The 13760-nt window shown below is 35.7% G+C and overlaps 1 long non-coding RNA gene across 2 annotated transcripts; it reads left to right on the top strand.

Annotated features, from left to right (window-relative positions):
* Positions 1 to 4724: 4724 nt before the first annotated feature.
* LOC113358154 lies at positions 4725 to 11279 on the top strand. 2 transcript variants are annotated; one of them, XR_003364234.1, is made up of 2 exons: positions 4725 to 6541; positions 10698 to 11279. It is a non-coding gene; the product is annotated as an uncharacterized LOC113358154 (long non-coding RNA). The 2 variants fall into 2 exon arrangements; XR_003364235.1 differs by having other exon boundaries at positions 10362 to 11279.
* Positions 11280 to 13760: the final 2481 nt, after the last annotated feature.

The raw sequence follows: 13760 nt of genomic DNA, 5'->3' as shown, positions 1-13760 counted from the left end.
TTACCGTAACAGGGCATTTCTTGGTGAGGATGCACTTTCAACACAAACAAGTTGTGTTGAGGTGAACAATGTCTTGCTCACCATGGCACCAAGAAATAGTTTATTTCCAGCAACTCTTAAATCTTGTAGTGTTGAGAAACACCCAAGGAACTGTTTTTATAAGTCTATCAAAGAACTTCAAGAGAACCCAAAGAGATTTGTGTTTCCGGTTTCTTGTTTTTCCAACTTATAAAAAACAGTTTTTGCAGATAGTTTTTAGTACTGCGAAGGGAAACTCTTTTGATAAAAAGAGACGTCCTAGATTCTTCATAAAAGAATACAATACTACTATCTTGATAGGAAGTATCAGTAATTGAGAAACGAATCAATTCATGCTTTGAGGTGATACACTCAGATGACTGAGATTTAAACTTCTCTTGTAATTCGTTTAGTTTATCACAACTAATTGGATTACGCAGAGGAGGAGCATTGATCTCACTGATTAGTAAATCAATATCAACCTCAACATGAATATTATTCATCATAACTTGATTTAGCCTGTCAAGAGATTCTTGATCTTTCTGGAGGTATAACTTGATTTAACTGATTTAATAAGCTCTCAAGCTTCTTTTCAAGCCCTGAAAACACTTCAAGAGATTTTAAACCTGGTGGAGGTTTAGATAGAATTTCATCTACATATTTTATTAAATCAGTCATGGAAGAGAATTCTAAAATCCCTGGATCTGGTGGTGCATTTATTGAGATAGCACTACTGTCCATAGAGTCAGATCGCTACAAACACATACTTGTAAGGTCTTAAACGTGTTTGCATGCTCTGATACCAATTGAAAAAGAGGGGGTCTAACAACACCACCCAATATTTCGATTAGCAATATGTATGGACTAACTCCGAAATACTTTGCTAGAGAATCAACTAGACAGACAGACTCAATCTAGATAAAAGTATCTCAAGGAGTTAATATCTCTCTCTTGATTTGATTTTTACTCAAGCTAAAAACAATAGCGAGTCTTTATCAAATACAAGGAATAACTTGGACGGTACCAAAGACCAATGTCCAAGGATCAATCAATATCAATCAACAACCAAAGGTTGGATTTCCAATTGATGATCACGAACGCACAACCTGTATTATTCCAATTATATAAAATATAATGCGGAAAAGAAATAACACAGACACCAGAAATTTTGTTAACGAGGAAACCTCAAATGCAGAAAAACCCCGGGACCTAGTCCAGATTGAATACACACTGTATTAAGCCGCTACAGACACTAGCCTACTTCAAGATAACTTCAGACTGGACTATAGTTGAAACCCAATCAGTCTCCCACCGATCCAAGGTACAGTTGTACTCCTACGCCTCTGATCCCAGCAGGATACTACGCACTTGATTCCCTTAGCTGATCTCACCCACAACCAAGAGTTGCTGCAACCCAAAATCACAGACTTGATAATAAACATATCTGTCTCACACAGAAAAGTCTATCAAAGGATAAATCTGTCTCCCACAGATAAACCCTAGGTTTTGTTACGTCCTAAGATATAAAATCAAGGTGAACAAGAAACAATTGATAATCCGGTCTTATATTCCCGAAGAACAACCTAGATTAATCAATCACCTCTCTACAATCCTTCCTGACTACACAGGCGGTTTGTCGAGGAATCACAAACAGTGAGACGAAGATGTTTGTGACTTCTTTATCTTGCCTATCGGAGAACTCTCACGATCTCAAGCCAATCAATCGATTGTACTCGTACGATAGAAGATGCAAGATCAGATCACACAACTACGATAAAAGTAGTATCGGCCTGGCTACACAATCCCAATGAAGTCTTTAAGTCGTTAACCTGGTTTTAGAGAAGAAAACCAAATGTTAAAGGAGAATCGACTCTAGCGAGCGCACTAGTATCACACAGACGTGTGGGGATTAGTTTTGCTCAAATCTAGATGTCTCCTTTATATAGCCTTCAAATCAGGGTTTTGCCTTAGGTACAAAGCAATCCTTATTCACCGTTAGATGAAAACCTGATTTATATTCAAGCTAATATTTCTCAACCGTTAGATCGAAAACTTAGCTTGTCACACACACTTGGGTAGACGTTTATTGGGTTTGTGAAAACTATGCCCAAACGTGTACGTGTATGTTGGTTCAACATAGTAACCCAAAAGGTTAACCATATGAGCATTTCATATTAACCTTGTTCTTCTTCACCATAACTAGTTCAATTGACTCAAATGAACTAGTTAAAAAGTTGTTCAATTGCTATGAGATCTTATGTAACTACACAAGACACAATTGAAACAAAGATGATTCGATTCGATTGAATCGGCTCATGAACATTATATCCACGGTTTGCATAAAGCATTCCTTAGTAATTTAATGTTTCATGTTCAGAGTACATCTTTAGATCATAACCTCTTAAGTTCACAAACAAGTTCGCAGACTTAAGTTAATCGGTTGAGTTTTTCCAAACTCAGCAGAAATTCTCGGAAAGAGAACTTCCGCCAGTTCGCGGACTTAGCACACAAACGAGTTTTGGAAAATCCAACAAAAATTCTCGGTCGAGAACTTCCGACAGTTCACGGACTTGGCAAGACAATTCCACAATCCTCCCCATTTCTCTTGATCAACAAAGTTCGAAAATTTCGGTTCAAGGAATACATGGTTATATAATCTAAACTCTCATTTCAATCATTGAGACATTCTCAGAGGACGCTATGTAGCCGTTATTCACAGACCGATTCACGTCAGAGCAATTCTCAAAGTGATTGAAACTTTTCATGACTTTCGTCACTAGGTGATGATAAACTTAATCAAAGCGAAATACTTTACCGACACATGATTTCGAGATAGATAAGCAATGAATGCTCAGCTCGAAATGTCAAATGTATATGATCTAGTCTATATAGCATACGACTTTTGTCTCATAAGAAGTAGGTGATAGAATAGATAGACTTTTGAGTGATAGATAAGTTCAAGTCTCTACATACCTTTTTGTTGATGAAGTTCCACGGTTCCTTGTATAGATTTTCGTCGTTGTATGATGAATCTCAATGAAGTCCTTGAGCTTAACTACACTTTTCTATCCTAGTCCGAGACTTATCTATATAGGCTAGAAACCAAGACTCATAGTTTTGATCACCAACATTGACAAACATGCTTGAGATAGCAACGCATGCGAGGTCGACCGAGCTATGCTCTAACAAAACTATTGTGAATGGTTGTCTTCTTTGTAAAAAGGCAGCAGAATCCAATCATCATTTGTTTCTTCATTGTGACACTACAAGAGAGTTATGGCATTACTTTTTGGAAGGTTACAACTTAACTTGGGTGTTTCAGGCAACAATAAGAGATACAATTTGGGAATGGAGAAGAAAAAAGGTAATACAGGCAGTTTGAAAAGGAGAATACGGGACATTATCCCTTTTGCCATTTGGTGGGCAGTGTGGTTGAAAAGGAATGCTAGAGTTTTTAATGGGAAATACAAGGATATGGAGAAACTTAAAGACACTGTTAAGATTTTGATCTATAACTGGTGTACAGGGACTGATATCTTTGAAGGCATTGAATTCAATACTGTTTTGAATAACCGGGGCACTGTAATGCACTAGTGTAGTTTTGTTTTGGGGGTTAGCCTCTGTTTTTTCCACTGTATTTTCAGCTCTGCTATAATTGAGTTGTTTGGTTTTTGATTTTCAGTTTGTTACCCTCTTGGTGATGATTGAACTTTTAATACATCTTGCCCTTTTTGAGTAAAAAAAAAAAACACTAGGGAGTTATGTAGTTACTCCAGCTTGCAGAAAAGCGGTCAATCCCATTTAAAACTAACACTAGCGTATATTTATTTTTATTTTTGAAAAAAAAGGCTAAAATATATTGATAAGAAAGAAAATTACAACTTGCAAATATGTAAGTCTGCACCAATGTAGTTAATATCGGATATCGGTTTATCTCGGCCAGGACCGATACACTGGTACGACTTTATATCGGGGATATTATCGTTCAAATATCGGTTCCAAATTTAGAGACTATAATTTACAGCTACCATCAATTTTATTAAAAACACAAGAGTAATTTCAATAACTTTAAAGTTTACTACCTAAAATGATAAATAAACAAGATCAAACTAGAAATAGGAGAGTAACTTCAACAACTTTAAAGTTTACTGCCTAAAATGGTAATTAAACAAGTACAAAGTTCAAACTAGAAACAAAAGAGCAACTTCAACAACTTTAAAGTTTACTACCTAAAATGATAATTAAATAAGGATATTACAATCTTATTCAAAATCATACGAGCCACTGTAGATATCATCATCTTCAGTAACTCCATTAGCTCCATCAAGTAGTCCATAATCAGTTTCTAACATCAATTGATCAGTATCATATCCATCATACTCAGAGTCGGTTGGGTAAGTAGACTTACTTCGAGATCTACATGCACCTATACTACCAACTGGTCTACTTTCTTCACCAAGAATATCTTTCAAATCATCCAAAGTTCCATCAAGAATATCTTGAAATATCCCCAATATATCGGCCGATATTGACTATATTGGACGATATTATCGCCAAGATATCATATCACCGATACAATGCTTATCATACCGCTCCAAGGCCGATATCCGAAATATCCCCGATATATCGACAGTGTAGGCCGATATTGACTACATTGGTCTGCACCAAAGCAAAAAGAAGTTAAAAGATCAAAACAATGTGAAACTAGTACTTGGGACAAGTCACTCTCTCTCCTCTCCGAAATAGTGATTTTTTTTCAAAATTTTTTTTCATCCTCTTCGTCATGGAAGAGTAATCTATAGGCTAACCTACGGGTGATCAAAGGGTTATGAGTTATGAGGAGAGGATCTGATTGTTTTGATTGGCATAGTGGTGATGAAATTTTATGTTTTTTTCATCTTGTTTTCTTAATTTAAGTTGATTTAATTTGGATCATTTCTTCTGTCCGGGTTAGAATGCAAGCTGTGGTTCCAATTGACACAGGTATCTACTCGGACTGATGCTTTTGTTTTCGTTTTTTGATTGAATCTCGTTTTCCCCTTTTCTAGGTTGTTGTGGGTATTGTTGTATTAGGTACAACAACAACGGGGGATTTGATATTTTTTCGTTCAAAATTCATTTTTGTTCTTAATTAGATATGTCCCTGCTTTAATTCTTCTAGCTCCATAGTTTCTTCTCTCCCTTAGGTTGTCGTCGGTATGGTAATATTTCATACCAAACAACGGGGGTCTTGAAATGTGAATCGATTTTTGGTCTGAGGTCCTTAAGATTGGTGATTTTTTCTTCTTATTTTGGTTACCTGGAATTGAGATTGATTAATTAGTGGATGTACCCCAGTTGGGTCTGATGGGTCTATGGATGGGAGTTTGGCAATTCATTTCTTTGCCTAAAATCCCAATGGCTATTGGGTATGTTTTAGTATATGTTGCCTTTATGGTGTTTGATAATAGTCCTGTGTGTAATTGGGTTCTTATGCTTCCTTTTGGTGTTAATTGAACACTTGAGTCTCTTCTGTTTAGTCTGCAATTTTATCTTAAATTAAGTAATCAATGGCTTTTTACCCTTGTTCAGGTGTATGTGCATCTGATAATGTCATTATTTCAAGTATTCTACGACAGGTTTATTTTAGAAACCAGTGTATGTGCACTGTTTTAAAAGAATTCATGCTTAACTTCCTAGTTTCTTTTCAAAAAAGTTGGTATTTCACAAGTCCTTAGATGAGATTGGCTTCTCGCTTCTGAAAAGGGAATTTGATTTCTGAAAAACAGCCGACTCATTTTGTTCTCTTTCATTTATAAATGGTGGTTTTTTATGCAGATTAAGTGATCTGTTATGTTTTTATTAAAAAAAAATGGTTAGTCCTTTTAGAGTGATGATTTCTTATTAAGCAGATTAAGAGATCTGTTATGTCTTTTTTTTGAAAAAACTGATGTCTTTATAGTGTTGGTTTCTTTGTAAGCAGATTAAAAGATTTGTTGCATCTTTATTAGAGGAGAAAAAGGTTACCGAGCGGGTGATTTTTTATTTAACATTATAAAACTTGTTTGTCTAAACTTAATGAGTTCTTTGGAGTTAACATTGGTAGGATTAAAATGGTAGTCTCTTAGTAAGAAAAATTTGTAGGGCTCGTTGCATATGATCGGTTTTAGGCTATAGGACAGCCTCAAATGTATTCTCATATAAATTCATTGAGTGATTAGTGGGTTCTAGTTAGTAATATGACTGGGAGAAATTCCAGTCACTTTTCTTTTTCTGTGTATTGCTTATATTGCGAATTTATAAATTATTTTGAATAAGATCATCACTTTTCTACCAGTCATAAAATCACATCTAAACCTCCACTCCTCTGACCCGATAAAATCCGAAGGTAAGCTGACCTCGTCTTTGATTTCTCTCTTTCAAATTACCCCTGTCTTAATCTCCTTTGCGTTTCTTTCAAGATTTTCTGTTGCATGTTTCTGGTGATTCAATCTAAAGTGCTTTCTAGTGTATCAACAAACAAGAGTTCTCAGAAGGAAACCAGGTAACAAAATCTTGAGGGTCCCTAATTGTTTCTTACATATCAGGTTATATTTCCCTCAAGCTTTTGACTTCAATTCCTTAATAATCTTATATTTCATCTTGAGCTCTAGTCCTCTTTATAATCTTTATCTCCTGTCTAGACTACTTTTGTGCATGGAATTACTTGATCTTTGCTTTATTGTGCTTGTTTCTCTATCCTGTGTTGATTGGATAGTTAAGCTAGTATTCCTTAAATCTGGGATAACTTTTTTTACCAAAGTCTGCCCAGTGAAGCAACACTAAGAACACTAGTACTAGGGTGTTGAATTTCTCATTTTTTGCTTTACTAATACCTACATTGTCCATTGGTTTGAGATAGTAGGGATTGTAAGTATGCTTAGAGCAGCAATCTTAAGAACATCAAAAATAGGGTGTTAAACTGTTTTTAGCATTCTTTCCTTCATGAAGATTCTGGCATGGAATACACAAGGGTGTGGCCAGAAAAACACTAAACAACACTTAAAAACATTGTTAGAATTTGAAAAACCTGACATATCATTTCTTTCTGAAACTAAATCCAAGAGATGCTTAATGAGAAGTATTCTAAATTTCTTCCCTAATACCGACATTGTTGATCCAGTTGGAGTGGCTGGAGGTCTAGCAATTGCTTGGGTAGATGGGTTTCACTTTGAGGTGGTTCAGTGGAACCAAAATATGATCAATGTCATAGTGAAAAACAATTTCAACTCTAAAGAATGGCTTTTAACTTGTTTTTATGGTGCACCTAAGCATGAGCATAAATTAGAAATTATGGGATACTTAGAAGAGATAGCATATAGGGTTAACATTAACCTAATGCCATGGTTGGTCATAGGAGATCTCAACATTATTTTCAATAGTGAAGAAAAGGAGGGAGGTCTGCCTTTTGATAGAAAAAAAGTAGAACCATTTCTAAATCTTATAAATAGAACAGGATTAGAAGACTTAGGATATAAGGGAAATATTTTTACTTGGAATAACAAAAGAAAAGGGGCTGTTAATATCAAACATAGACTTGATAGAGGATTAGCTAATGCAGAATGGAATATAGAATTTCAGGGAGCTACTCTAGAAAACTTAGTTGCAATAGGTTCTGACCATGGATCTATTTGTTTAACTCTTAACTCTAACAATATAGGTCAGAGTCACACTTTCAAGTTTTATGATACCTGGCTTAAGGAACCAACCTGTCTAGCAGTTATAAAAAATTCTTGGAGTCATAGTTCTTCTTACCCTGCTGAAGATTTACTGCAAAACATTTCAATTTTGGGAGAAAACTTGAATGAATGGAAAAAAAATGTTTTTGGGAAACCAAACAAAAAGATAAAAATACTCTTAAAACAGATTGACATTATTTCATCTAAACTCTTAGACAATAATAACACTGACCTCCTAAACCAAAAACTGTTAGAATTAGAAGCCTTGTATGATACTCAGGAGGAGATTGCTAAACAACAATCTAGAGATAATACCATTGCTCTAGGGGAGAGAAATACTAAATTTTTTCATGTAACTACCTTGAAAAGAAGAAAAAGAAACAACATTCACTGCATACAAGATAGAGATAATAAGGTAGTTTCTTCTAGGCAAGACATTGAAGAAGTGTTGACTTCCTATTTCTCTGATCTCTTCACTGAATCTTCTAATAATTTAGATAATGAAATCTTCAAGCATGTGCAACCTTGCATTTCAGTAGAAGAAAACATTTCTTTAACTGCTATTCCAAGTTCAGAGGAAATGTGGAATGTGGTTAAGAAACTAAAATCTAATAAAGCTCCAGGACCAGATGGTTTTCCTGTGAGTTTTTTTAAACATCACTGGGAAATAGTTGGACCGCAATTGATCTCAGTGGTTCAAGATTTTTTTTAGGAATGGAATACTTCACAAAGATTTAAACCAAACTTTTCTCTTTTTGATTCCTAAAATTAAGAATCCCAAAACTCCTGCAGACTTCAGACCAATTGGTCTTTGCAACACCCTTATAAAGTGATTGCAAATTTTTTAGCCAATAGATTCAAAAAATCTTTAGAAAAGATTATTTCCCCTTTGAAGTCTGCATTCCTCTCTTCCAGACAAATCTCAGACAACATTATTGTTGCTCATGAGATAGTTCATTCTATGAAGAAAAGTAAAAAAAACAGGGAACATAGGAGCAAAAATAGATATGTCCAAAGCTTTTGATAGAGTAAATTGGAAATTTTTAATCAAAACTTTGCAATCCTTTGGTTTTTCGGAACAATGGTGTAACTTAATATTCCAATGCATCTCCGCCTCTTCTATTTCTGTTTTGTTGAATGGTAGTCCTGGTAAGGAATTTAAACCTTTTAGGGGAATTAGACAGGGAGATCCTCTATCTCCCTATCTATTCATTCTTTGTATGGAAGTTTTCTCTAGGATTCTCTGTCACTTAGAAACAACTAAACAGGTCACAGACATAAAACTAACACCAAAATCTCCTCCAATATCTCACTTGTTTTTTGCAGATGATTTACTGCTCTTCACTAAAGCTGATTTAGGTAGTTGTAAGAATCTTTTAGAAGCCATAAACTTATTCAGTATCTCATCTGGGAAGGTCATAAACTTCAATAAATCAGGGTTATTTTTTAGTAAAAAGGATCATAGTAGACATCAAGGAATAATATGCAGAATGATGAAAATAAAAAAAATCAATATCAAAGATACCTATCTAGGTGTTCCTCTTTTTGTAGGTAGATCTAAACTGAAGTCCTTCGATAACATTATAGAAAAAATGGAACATAGAGTCAAAAACTGGCTAGCTAAGGTTCTCTCTCAGTCTAGTAAGATAGTCCTCGATAAATCGATTTTGTCTAGTATGCCTATGGGTTGTTTTGTCTTGTCTTGCCTAAAAAGATTACTAAAAGAATCAATGACATACAGAGGGATTTTTGATGGGGTAAAAATACAAACTCCAAAGGAATTTATATCAAGGCTTTTGATTTCCTTTGTAAACCAATCAACCAGGGAGGCTTAGGCTTTAAAGAGGCAAATAAGGTTACTCAAGCCATGATTAGTAGGATAGCTTGGAGACTAGTTGGTAGTCCTGATGATCTTTGGGCTAAAATCTTAAAAGGAAAATATTTCAAAAAAACAGGTGTTTTACATTCCAAGAAGAAATCATCAGCTTCTTGGATTTGGAAATGTATCTTGCAAGGTATTGAACACATAAAAAAATATTCAGTTTGGGAAGTTGGAAATGGCTTCTCCATAAACATCTGGAATGACAAATGGGTACCTAATAGAGAACAACCATTAGTCAACTGCACTATCTTCAACTCCAATATAACACTTGTGTCTGACTTGATAAATCAAGACACAAAGAAGTGGAATGAAACTTTATTACTTTCTCTTTTGACAGAACTTTAGTGTCTGAAATTATGAATATTAGATTATATAGTTCAGCTGATGGCAAGTTGAAAAAAGATAAACTAAGATGGCTTCTCACCAGAAATGGTGAATTCTCAGTTAAATCTTTGTATGCAAAACTGTTAAATCCCATGGGATCCATTGCACCAAAAACTAAAAATTTTTGGCAAAGTTTATGGAACATGGACACATCTCAGAGAATCAAATTATTTACTTGGAAGTGTCTCCAAGATACACTACCAACAAGACAAAAACTAGGTTCTCATATGGATGTAGAAACACAATGCATATTCTGCAAACAGGTGGTAGAATCAACTTATCATTTGTTTTTTGAATGTGATTATGCAACAGCAGTGTGAACTTGGCCCCAATGGCTATACATGGAGTAAATTATAACTCTACTAATGCTTCCTTTTTAGATCAGTACAATGTATGGCTTAAAGGTGATATGAATTCTATTTCCATGGCATTAGCTGCAACCAAATGTTGGTTCATTTGGAAAGAGAGATGTTTCAGGGTGTTTGAAAAAAAAGAGAGAACACCAGAGCAACTTGCAACTGATATCCTGCGCCAATTCACATATTGGGATCCACATAACAGTAGTATTAACCAGCAGAAACACAGAAGAAAAAAAACTGCACAGAACATCCAATGGATTTTTCCTAGCAGAGACGGCATTAAGCTAAATTGTGATGCCTCTTGGGTGTCAAAACATACTAATGCAGGTTTTGGTTTTGTGTTGCGCAATTGGCTAGATACAGGAAAAGGAGCAGGAATGGGAATCTTCAGGGCTTCAACAACAGAAGAAGCAGAAGCTCTAGCTCTTTTGCACACAACAAGATGGGCCATAGAAAACAACCTGCAGAATTTGGTCATCGAAGGCGATAATCAAGTGACTATTAACTATTTACAAGGAAAGGAAGTTTCAGTACAATAGCAGAGTTTAGCAATATTAGAAGAAGTAAAGGTTGCAGCTACAAAACTAGTATTTTTTTGGGATTTCATCGTGTAGACATGCGCGCTAACAAGGTGGCTGATTTGTTAGCTAAAAAGGGAAGACAAGAGAATTTGACAGACTTTTGGTTTAATGATGTACCTATGTTTTTAATTCCTTCAATGGTTTTAGACACTGTCAAAGCTCAAAATATGTGTAATTTAAACCATGTTGTACTCACTTCAGATGGCGTTAATTCTGCAGATTCAGTCATCGGAGGAACAAATCAAACTGATTTGATTTCCAATGAGCCTGAATCAAACAATTAACCCTCTCCTTTGGTAATCCATGCTACTTTCAAAAAAAAAAATGTGAAACTAGTACTTTTATTATTTTATTTGAAGCATACGTTTTCTTTTTGAAGTATTCTGAAACATAAATTATATATTACCAAAAATTGTCATATTCACTGATTTACTAGTTACAGTTTGATCAAGTAAAAAAGAGACCGAATGATCCCATAATGTTGTTAAACAGTTTGTCATCCGACTGCTACTCACTTTGAAATTTCTTCCCTATATAATTGTGATGAACAGCGCATTACCAAATTTGGTGTCATCGTGTGCATAACTGCGTATGCATTAGCTCGACTTTCTTTCTGTTCAAATCCACATTTGAAACAGTGGTTCACACACAGCAGTTTCGCTTTCACCTAGCCGCCTAGTCTATTCCATTATAAGGAAGTGTTGACGAGGCACAACTTTGGTGCACTGATGGCGGGTAGGTACCTAATTCCAAAGTTTCGCACGTCATGTGAATTGCTCTCACGCACACCAAAGAATATATCTAGCAAGCAAAAGATACCATCTGCCATAATAATATCAACATGAAATAAATTAAATAAATTAAGGATTCAAGTAGTATAATGTAAGTTATGCCTTCACCGCATGGAATGCATACACGGCACCAGCAGTAAGTAGGACACGTTACGGATCAAGCAGAATGAATTCTTTCCAACTAAGCTAACCCAACTTATTATTCAATTGATAGGTAACCCCTCTTTCTATTAAACTAACACCGATGTCTTCATTTTTTCGGTGAAAAGTCCTGTGATCTTTTAACTATCCAGAACACCTGTCATCGAAAATCCGCCGCATTTCATACGAGTTTTATGACTACGGGCAGAAAAGTAACGTCTTCATTTTTCAGTGAAAGTACTGTACTTTTTTTCTCTGTCCAGAACACCGTCATAAAAAGTCCGCCTATTTTAGACATGTTTTTTTAAGAATACGGGCTCAAAAATGGTACTACCTTAATGTGCAAGTGTTCACTTGCAAACCAACTTAGAAAGAGGGAAAATTAATCATCCATTATTGCCGAACATTTGAAATGAAAGGAAGTTAAGAAGTTAGTTGGATTTATGTTCTTGTACATCAAGAAAGTACTTGATACTTTCAAAAGGAGAAAAAAAAAAAAAAAAGAGTACTTGCTGCATTTCGTTGATAAAGATGAATCTTGGCAGCAATGGCAAAAATGTGAATTACACCGAGTGTTCCCAAAAATTTAAATGGATTAAGGACTTAAATCTACACTTACCACTAAAAATCCAACTAACTTCTTGTTGGATTTTTGCTACCACGAAAAATCTCGAAAAAGGGCCAGACGGTTTATGGTAGCTCTCTTGTTGCATTCAATCCGTTGTTGGCGGATCAGCTGGTCCCCGATAATGAAGACGACTAGCCGACAACCGGTGATGACCGGTCCCACCGAACAGCCGCCCGCCGGATCCATGTCCGGGCCCGCTGTTTCGGATCGGACATCATCGGTAAGGCGGGATGTATTTGGTAGGGCGTCATCGGGAAGTGGAATATGCCTAACAATTGCAATCGGTCTTAAAAACGAGACGGACCACATGATAAGCGGAGTAACGAGATGGGTAAGCCGAATTAATCAATCGGCATCGAGACGGGCCAAGCGAAGAGTGTTCTCCTTGGTCCCACCAAGGACGCTGAGGCGGTCAGGCCACGCCGGCAAGTTATGATGGCCGCAGCACTCACGGTTGATCCAGGTGGCATGCTCACCACCAGGACGGATTAAAACCCCGCCCGAATATACCTTAAACCCAATGACAATACGGGATCAAAAAGATTTTATTATTCGATTTATGATAACTCTCTGCCATTGGGATTATCAGTGAGTAATAGAGGGCCTGATTAGAGTAGTGCTACACTTACCACTAACCGTTACCATGAAAAATCCCGAGAGGGGCCACACGGTTTATGGTAGCCCTCTCCCATTGGAATTATCAATGAGTAAAAGTGTGCCCGAACATCAATTTAAGGGTGAGAATTTTGTGGCGATTACTAGTTGGTAAACCTGATATTTTTTAACAAATTACTGTAGGACGGGTTAGTGAGTGTGGTTAAGTGTTGTTGTAATAATAGTGTCTAATTCTATGTGGGAGGGAGGAGCAAAACATCCTGATAGATTATCATGAAATTCTTAAACAGAAAATGGGTTATTTGTCCAAATATTTTTAAATCATTGTTCAAATGGACGAGTAAAAAATAGTTTGGGTGAAATGGCCAAAAAAAAATAGTAAGGATGAAACTGAATTCATCCTAGCTTAAATTTAAAAAATAGCAAGGATGAAACTGGATACATCCTGTGTAAATTAAAAATAAGAAAAAATATTTGAAAATGGGCACGATGAAACTGGTTACATCCTGCCTATTTTTACATTTTTGTCCATTTAATCAGTATCAAAATCTAACTATCCATTTCACCCAGAAATTGTTGATTTTGGTCTTTTTAATCAATTTTATGATTCTTAAAAGTCTGAGACCTTATTCTGTTTAATTTCAAAGAAGGTCGTGTAACGACA

Source organism: Papaver somniferum, chromosome 3 (genome assembly GCF_003573695.1).
Source record: "Papaver somniferum cultivar HN1 chromosome 3, ASM357369v1, whole genome shotgun sequence".
NCBI classification, from domain to species: Eukaryota; Viridiplantae; Streptophyta; class Magnoliopsida; order Ranunculales; family Papaveraceae; genus Papaver; species Papaver somniferum.
The sequence above is the reverse complement of the archived record's forward strand: the minus strand, read 5'-3'. Positions and strand labels throughout refer to the sequence as shown.